This window comes from Apium graveolens, chromosome 3, assembly GCF_009905375.1.
Source record: "Apium graveolens cultivar Ventura chromosome 3, ASM990537v1, whole genome shotgun sequence".
Taxonomy (NCBI): Eukaryota; Viridiplantae; Streptophyta; class Magnoliopsida; order Apiales; family Apiaceae; genus Apium; species Apium graveolens.
This window is the reverse complement of record NC_133649.1, coordinates 144,226,999-144,233,799: the sequence shown is the minus strand read 5'-3', so window position 1 is coordinate 144,233,799 and position 6,801 is coordinate 144,226,999. Positions and strand designations below refer to the sequence as shown.

The 6,801-nt window shown below is 34.2% G+C and overlaps 1 long non-coding RNA gene across 3 annotated transcripts; it reads left to right on the top strand.

The window, feature by feature from the left end:
* Positions 1-466: 466 nt before the first annotated feature.
* LOC141710893 (uncharacterized) lies at positions 467-3,576 on the top strand. Of its 3 annotated transcripts, none has more exons than XR_012571116.1 (3): positions 467-707; positions 1,362-1,483; positions 2,898-3,576. It is a non-coding gene; the product is annotated as an uncharacterized LOC141710893 (long non-coding RNA). The 3 variants fall into 3 exon arrangements; XR_012571115.1 differs by having other exon boundaries at positions 1,028-1,483; XR_012571117.1 differs by having other exon boundaries at positions 467-1,229.
* The last annotated feature ends 3,225 nt before the right edge of the window (positions 3,577-6,801 follow it).

Here is a 6,801-nt window from a genome sequence, read left to right as displayed (position 1 = left end):
TGTCGAGAAGAGATAAGTTTTGTTTGAATCGCAGAGAGAAGAGATACAACAGTAATGAGATCGTCGGAGAGATAATAACGGGGAATTGAGTGCGTGGATATTGCTTAACGTACAATGATCTTAAATGATAAACATAGAATGACCATCTGATGTATTTTTAATCATATGGCTGAGATTAATCAAGAGGGTTCTTTATCGACCTCCATATAACATGACCCTCTATGTAAGAAAAACCTATATATATATATAATTTCGGATTCACATATTTTAAATTTAGATACGGATAATGTCCATTTTATTTCGAATAACAATATATCCATTTTTTTATTGCAAATTTATATGACGAATATTGGATTTTTCGTATTATTTTGACAGCCACAACCAACTTGCAGCAATAGAAATTGACATTTCCTGTATATAACACACATATGTGTAACAAATTACAATCAACTCATCCAACTCGGACGTGACTCGGTGATCATACCCTGAAATTACTCGTGTCTGAATCGATGACTGATATCCATCCATATCGGCAATTTAGTAGTTAAATGCTAAATTAAAAATTTGGCGGGAGGTAAAAATAGGAACAATTTGAATTGTATTTTAGAAGAGCCGATTTGGATTTGGATCAAGATGGTCGGATCACTGGACCAGAAGGCGTTGCTTTCTTTCAGGCCACTAATTTATCTAAACAAATTCTCGCTCAGGTAATTTAGTAACTTCTGTGTTTAAATTAATAATCTTGATAAATAAATAAAAATCCGCGAGTCTATTAATTTAAATTGTTTTAAGTTGGATGCTAAAGATGATTATAAATACGTGTGTGTTTAGCCTTTTTTTTGAGTTGCCTATAGCTTGTTTAAGTGAATTGTATGTAAATCTCGATTATTTGCTTTATGTTGGATGCTATTTTGACACAGAGATAAAGATTATGTGCATTTTTCTGGAAGAAGTTTATTTGAAGTTCTAGGATGGTTTCTTTCAATTTAAATTTGAATAGGGGCGTGAAAACTTTTGGGTGTGACAGATATGGACACATGCTGATCAGAATAGGACTGGTTTTCTTGGTCGAGTATAGTTTTATAATTTTCTTAAGCTTGGGACTTTGGCGCAAAGTAAGCAAGATTTAACCCCGAATGTTGTTAAAGCGGCTATATATGGGCCTGCTTCAGCCAAAATTCCTGCACCATAGATTAATTTTGCTCTTATGCCTGATGCCTCAGCAAAATGTAAGGGATCGTACCACGTCCCAACGGTTTGTCAGGATTGCTCCAGCAGTGTAACAATAATATTGGTATTAGAAATATTGATTTTCTTTCCAAAATCCATCGAATAAATATCTGTTTGATTCACTATTGCAGTGAAAATGAACTGCCAAATCTGTGCAATCTGAGAAAAGAAGATTGATAAAGCGGCCTGGGGTTCTTTCGACACTCACTATGATACAGATGCGGGCTGCGACTTCAATCTTGATGAAGGCAAGGTATGTGACAAATACTTTTACATGTTTTGTACTATCACTTTAACATTGTTTGAATATGGAAGTTGCATGGTGTGAGTCAGTCATAACCCCACTCATTTTGCTAGTGTTGGCATGGATTATATTTTTTAGCTACAAATCATTTTTAATAATTAAATTCATTTATTAAATGTGTGGTTGCACATGGAAGCTGACATGATTTTAGTTAACAACAAAATTAACATGTTTAAGGAGGTTTGGCTTTCAATACAAGGGAAGGAATTAGAGGAGAATCAGAGAGAACTTGGGAGGAGAGGAAGAGAAGGGTAGATATATAAGAAAAGGATAAAAGGAAAAGAGGATTAAATTTTAATTGTTTTAGTAGAGAAGGTAGCTTTGTTACTTGCATAACATTTATCTTTAGACGGCTTCTATCATAGTCTGTAGTACAGCTGAAGATGGTTCGCTTGTTCGCTTCTATGTTGAAAATAAGCAGGACTATAAATAAGATAAGTTAAACTATAAATAAGATAAGTTAATAAGCAAACTATTCTAAAGAAATTATATAAAGATGACAAGTTTCAAGATTTTCTGAATATAGTCATGATACTAGATACAGATGGAGTAGTGGCAAAATGATAACGGCGTATATTGTGACATATTTGGAAGTCTCTGTTACCGTATAGTTTTAACAATTTTGGTAATGGATGTCTAAATTAAGAACTCAAAATCTCAAATATACAGAAGGTTCTAAAATTAGAGATGGTAATTCATTCGTTTCGTGTACTTTCGTGTCGTGTACTTTCGTGTCATGAATATCTAACCCAAACCCGAACCGTTAGTGATTCATTTCGTTTCGTGGTCGTGTACCTTCATTTCGTGTACGTTTCGTGTCGTGTTTCATGTAATTTAAAATTAATAATAAAAATAAAGATAAATAAAATATATATTTAAATATTAAGTTTTTACTTGTCGAGTCTTAAGTCTCAATAAGTAATAAAGACTCCAGTGCAGTCAAGTCTTATGAAATTTAAATTTGAATCTATTTTATATCTATATTTTGTAAATATTATGTGTAAAATATTATTGTAAGCTATATTTATTCATATAATTTTAATAAATTTATTCAAATATTTATTTATTTCGTGTACTTTCGTTTCATGTCGTGTACACAAGTGTAAACCCAAAACTGACACTAAATTCATCAGTGTACTTTCGTGTTCATATACTTTCGTGTTCGTGTACCAAAAATGTCAAACCAAACCCGTTATTTTTGTGTCGTTTTCGTGTCGTGTTATCGTGTCGTGTACGAAATTGCCGGCTCTAACTAAAATTTGTGCAAACATGATATGCAAAACTATTCTCTTGAATTAAGTGGTATCATATCTTGATAATGATGTTCCTGCTTCCTTACTGATTGCCGAATTGCTCTTTGTAGGATTCGAATAATGAGAGGCACAGTGAAGCTTCCTTATTTGGTCCCGATAGCTGGGGTCTAAACCCTATTAGAACGGAGTCCTCACATAAAGATGACGTAACCCAGAAAAAGAATAGCCACTCCCTTTGCAGATAACTTGTTCGAGAAGAATAACCCATTTGCTTTTGCAGATTCTGTTCCAAGCACCCCTCTGTCTAATTATGGCAATTCGCTCTATCCAGAGAATGTGTTCGAAAATAACAACACGTATGGGTTTACAGATTCTGTTCCAAGTACCATAATGTCCAATACTGTCGACTTATCTTAAATATTTGGTGAAGGTTTAGAAGATCACTCTTTCGACAACCTCTCTAGATTCGATTCCTTCAATGATGGTGGAATCTTTCCATCACACGAGTTCTCAAGGTTTGATTCAATGAGCAGTACCAACGATACAGATGATGACCATGGTTTATTTGCGCCGCAGGAGTCCTTTGTAAAATCTGATTTCGTCCGAAGCACAATAGACAGTGGGTACTGTAGCGAGTAAGCTTATGAAATATGTAAATAAGCTGAAAAATAGTTATCGGGAGGAAACTATCATATGTATTGATTGATTTACTCCAAGCCAGTTACAAAATAAATAAGGAAAGCCGGAAACAAACTAGTGCCTACAAACTAGGAAGTTACAGAAACTGAGTCCTACAACTACTCACAAATGTTGGCACTCTCCCGGATTATCTCCAGGTAGTGGAGACTTATTCAACTAAATTAAATACCAAACTAATTTATTTCAGCATAAGTTTAGATTAATAAAATTCCAACATTCTCTCACTTCATCTAAACTTAACTGGCCAACTTATTGACTCCCATAAGCGCGCGCATTTCTTCAAATTTTCCAGCCGTCAACGGTTTTGTTAATATATCAGCTTTCTGTTCTTGAGTTCTTACATACTTCACCTCTATTTCTCCTCGTTCCACACAATCTCTTACGAAATGAAAGCTCATGTCTATGTGCTTGCTCCTACCATTAATAATAGGATTCTTCGTTAAATCTATCGTAGATTTGTTATCAACATATATCATCACTGGACCTAGTGACACCTCAACAACTTATTTAAGCAAATTCTGCAACCATATTCCCTGTGTAGCAGCAGCCGTAATCGCCATAAATTCTGCTTCACATGAATACAGAGCCACGCATCTCTGCTTCTGTGAAACCCAAGTCACCAGATTCTCGTGCAGATAAAACATAATGCCATATGTACTCTTTCTATCGTCTATGCTTCCTGCGTGATCACTATCTATGTACCCATTGTAACGTGTGGGAAATATCATGTATTTATTTTTATCAATAAATAATTATTATGTGATTTTTATGTGAATTTTGGTGAATTATTTGATGATGGATAATAATATTTGGATGTTTATCTCTGATAAAATTGAGATATTTTAATTTCCAATTATCCAGAATTAAATCTAGATAATTTTGGTATATTTCTGGTAATTTTTTGAATTATTATATGATTTTATAAGGATTTATAGAATTAATAATGATTATTCTTACATAATTATAAAATTACTTTTTAGAATCAGAAATCATCCCACTTCAATCGTTTTTGCATTTTTACAACCCAAAACTCTTCCGAAAACTCTTTCCTAACCTAATCTGATAATTCTGAACAGTTTCCGTGTTTTGACTTTTTCAATCTGGGGTACGGTTTGACCTGTACGAGTCCCGGTGTGAAATTTTCGATACGCAAATTATTTTATAGTCCGATAAATCCATATTCTTAAAAGGCGAGACATTATTACCTTATTTTTTGTATAAAGTATTTTATAGGAAGCTCTGTTTTGAGAATTATCCAAATTTGGTATTAAAATCGTATCATTTCTTCAGTTACTTAGCGGCTAAGTAACCTATTCTCGGATCCGATATGTAAATGTAATTATTGAAATGTTAAATAAATAAAATATGCAGTGGTTCTGTAGCGATGTGTTGCTATATTGTGAATTGTGTTTGATTGGTTAGACGCGAAGTTACTTTTATAATTAATTATCGAGCTGTATGAATTTAATTCATTTTAAAGTGATTTTATTGAATATTTATTCTTAAAAATGCTGAAATTGTTTCTAAAATTATTTTTTTATTGTTTTATATTTTTATTTATTATTTTTAGGGGTTTATAAAATTTAGAAATCAATATTTTATTAATTATTCAATTTTAAAAGATTTTCTGATTTTATTAAATCGTAAAATCAGTATTTAATTCCAGAATGCTTCAAAAATCACGAAAATTTTATTTTATCAAGTTTGGAATATTTCAAGAATTTTAAAATTATTTCAGAAATTTTCTGACTTTTATTTAACCGCGCGTGTATTTGTTAAACGATAAAATACGGTGCTGAATGCGCATTCCAAAAATGATTTTCAAATTTGTAAATTTTTTATGAAAATTAGTTTCAACTATCTCGATAATTTTAAATGTGTTTGATAAACTTTCGGACGGTGGTTATCCGTAAGTTATTTACTAAGAAAATGTAAATTTCGGTACGAGACGAGGTAATATCGGGAATAAAACAAGTAAATAGAAAAAAATAAATAAACAAACAAAACCCACAACCTTCATCTCTTTTATTTCCTGAACCTCTCCCTCGGGTTAATTCTATCACCGCCTTTCATTTCTCTCTCTCGATCGACTGATCAATTTTTTTCTCTCTGCTCTCTCTCGCCTTAATCTCTCCCATCTTTAATCTCCCCCAGTCTCTCTTCCTATTCCCTATGCTCGCTGCCTGCGTTGTATTCCGGTCGCCGCCGCCGTGTAGCCCCGGTGGGAGGCGGCATGGTCCGCTTCCGAGCTGTTCTTGTCTGTATGTATATACGTAAGTATATATATATTCGTGCGTGTTGTGCCTTGTATTTTCTTTGTTGCCTGTGTTGTTTTCCGGTTACCGCTGGTTTCTTTCCGGCGAGGTGACCGGCGCGTGGGCCGCATGCCTCTGCGCGTGTGTCTGTGCGGTACGTGACTCCGTTGCTACTGTTGATTTGGTTGCATGCTCTGTGTTGCCGTTTTCTTTTCCGGTGACTATCACCGCCGCCCGCGCGTGTGGCGCGTGTTGGTGGCGGGGTGATTTCCGGGTGTTGCCTGTGTATTCGTGGTTGCCTTGCCCTGTCTTCTGTTGTTGGAATCATATTATGTTGGGATTATTTCTTTAATTTCCTGCTTAAATTAATTGATTAGTTCGACGATTTGTCAAATATTGACTCGGTTTGTGAAATAAATTAATCGATGATGCGAGATTTAATTAACAATTATTGGTGAAATTACGTAGGATGCCCGGTATTACGGGAACGTAACCTATAATTATCGGAGACGTCGAATAATCATATATAGTTATATTATATGAACTTAAGTGCGATTGAGACAAAATGATTTACAAATAATCGATTGCCCTATTTTTCAAAACGACGAATATATGTATTTTCTGAAAATAAATACCGAACCGAGTTTTGAAGATGTGAACCATAATTGCTATGTGTATTTCAATAATACATATAAATATGAGTTCGGTTATGAAATCGTATGGGTAGAATAGGATAGCGATTTGATGTTAAGCTTAAGCGGTTATCTAAATTAGGGTATTTCAACCCTGTAGGTCCTAGACGGAAAACCCGAATATCGACATCGGACTAGGAACGATCTAGTGATTAGACGTTGAGATCAACGAAGTTCCAATTGAAGGGCATGAATGTTGGAATCGTATCCAGAATGGGATAGTAGTTTGACGATAAAGCCGAACGATCAAGTTGAATCACAGTCAACTAGTAATAGCGATTAAAGCTCATTGAGGCAAGTATTCTGGATTTTTCTTTTGAATACTGCAAGTATTCCAGAACATTCTTTTAAATACTGCAAGTATTCTT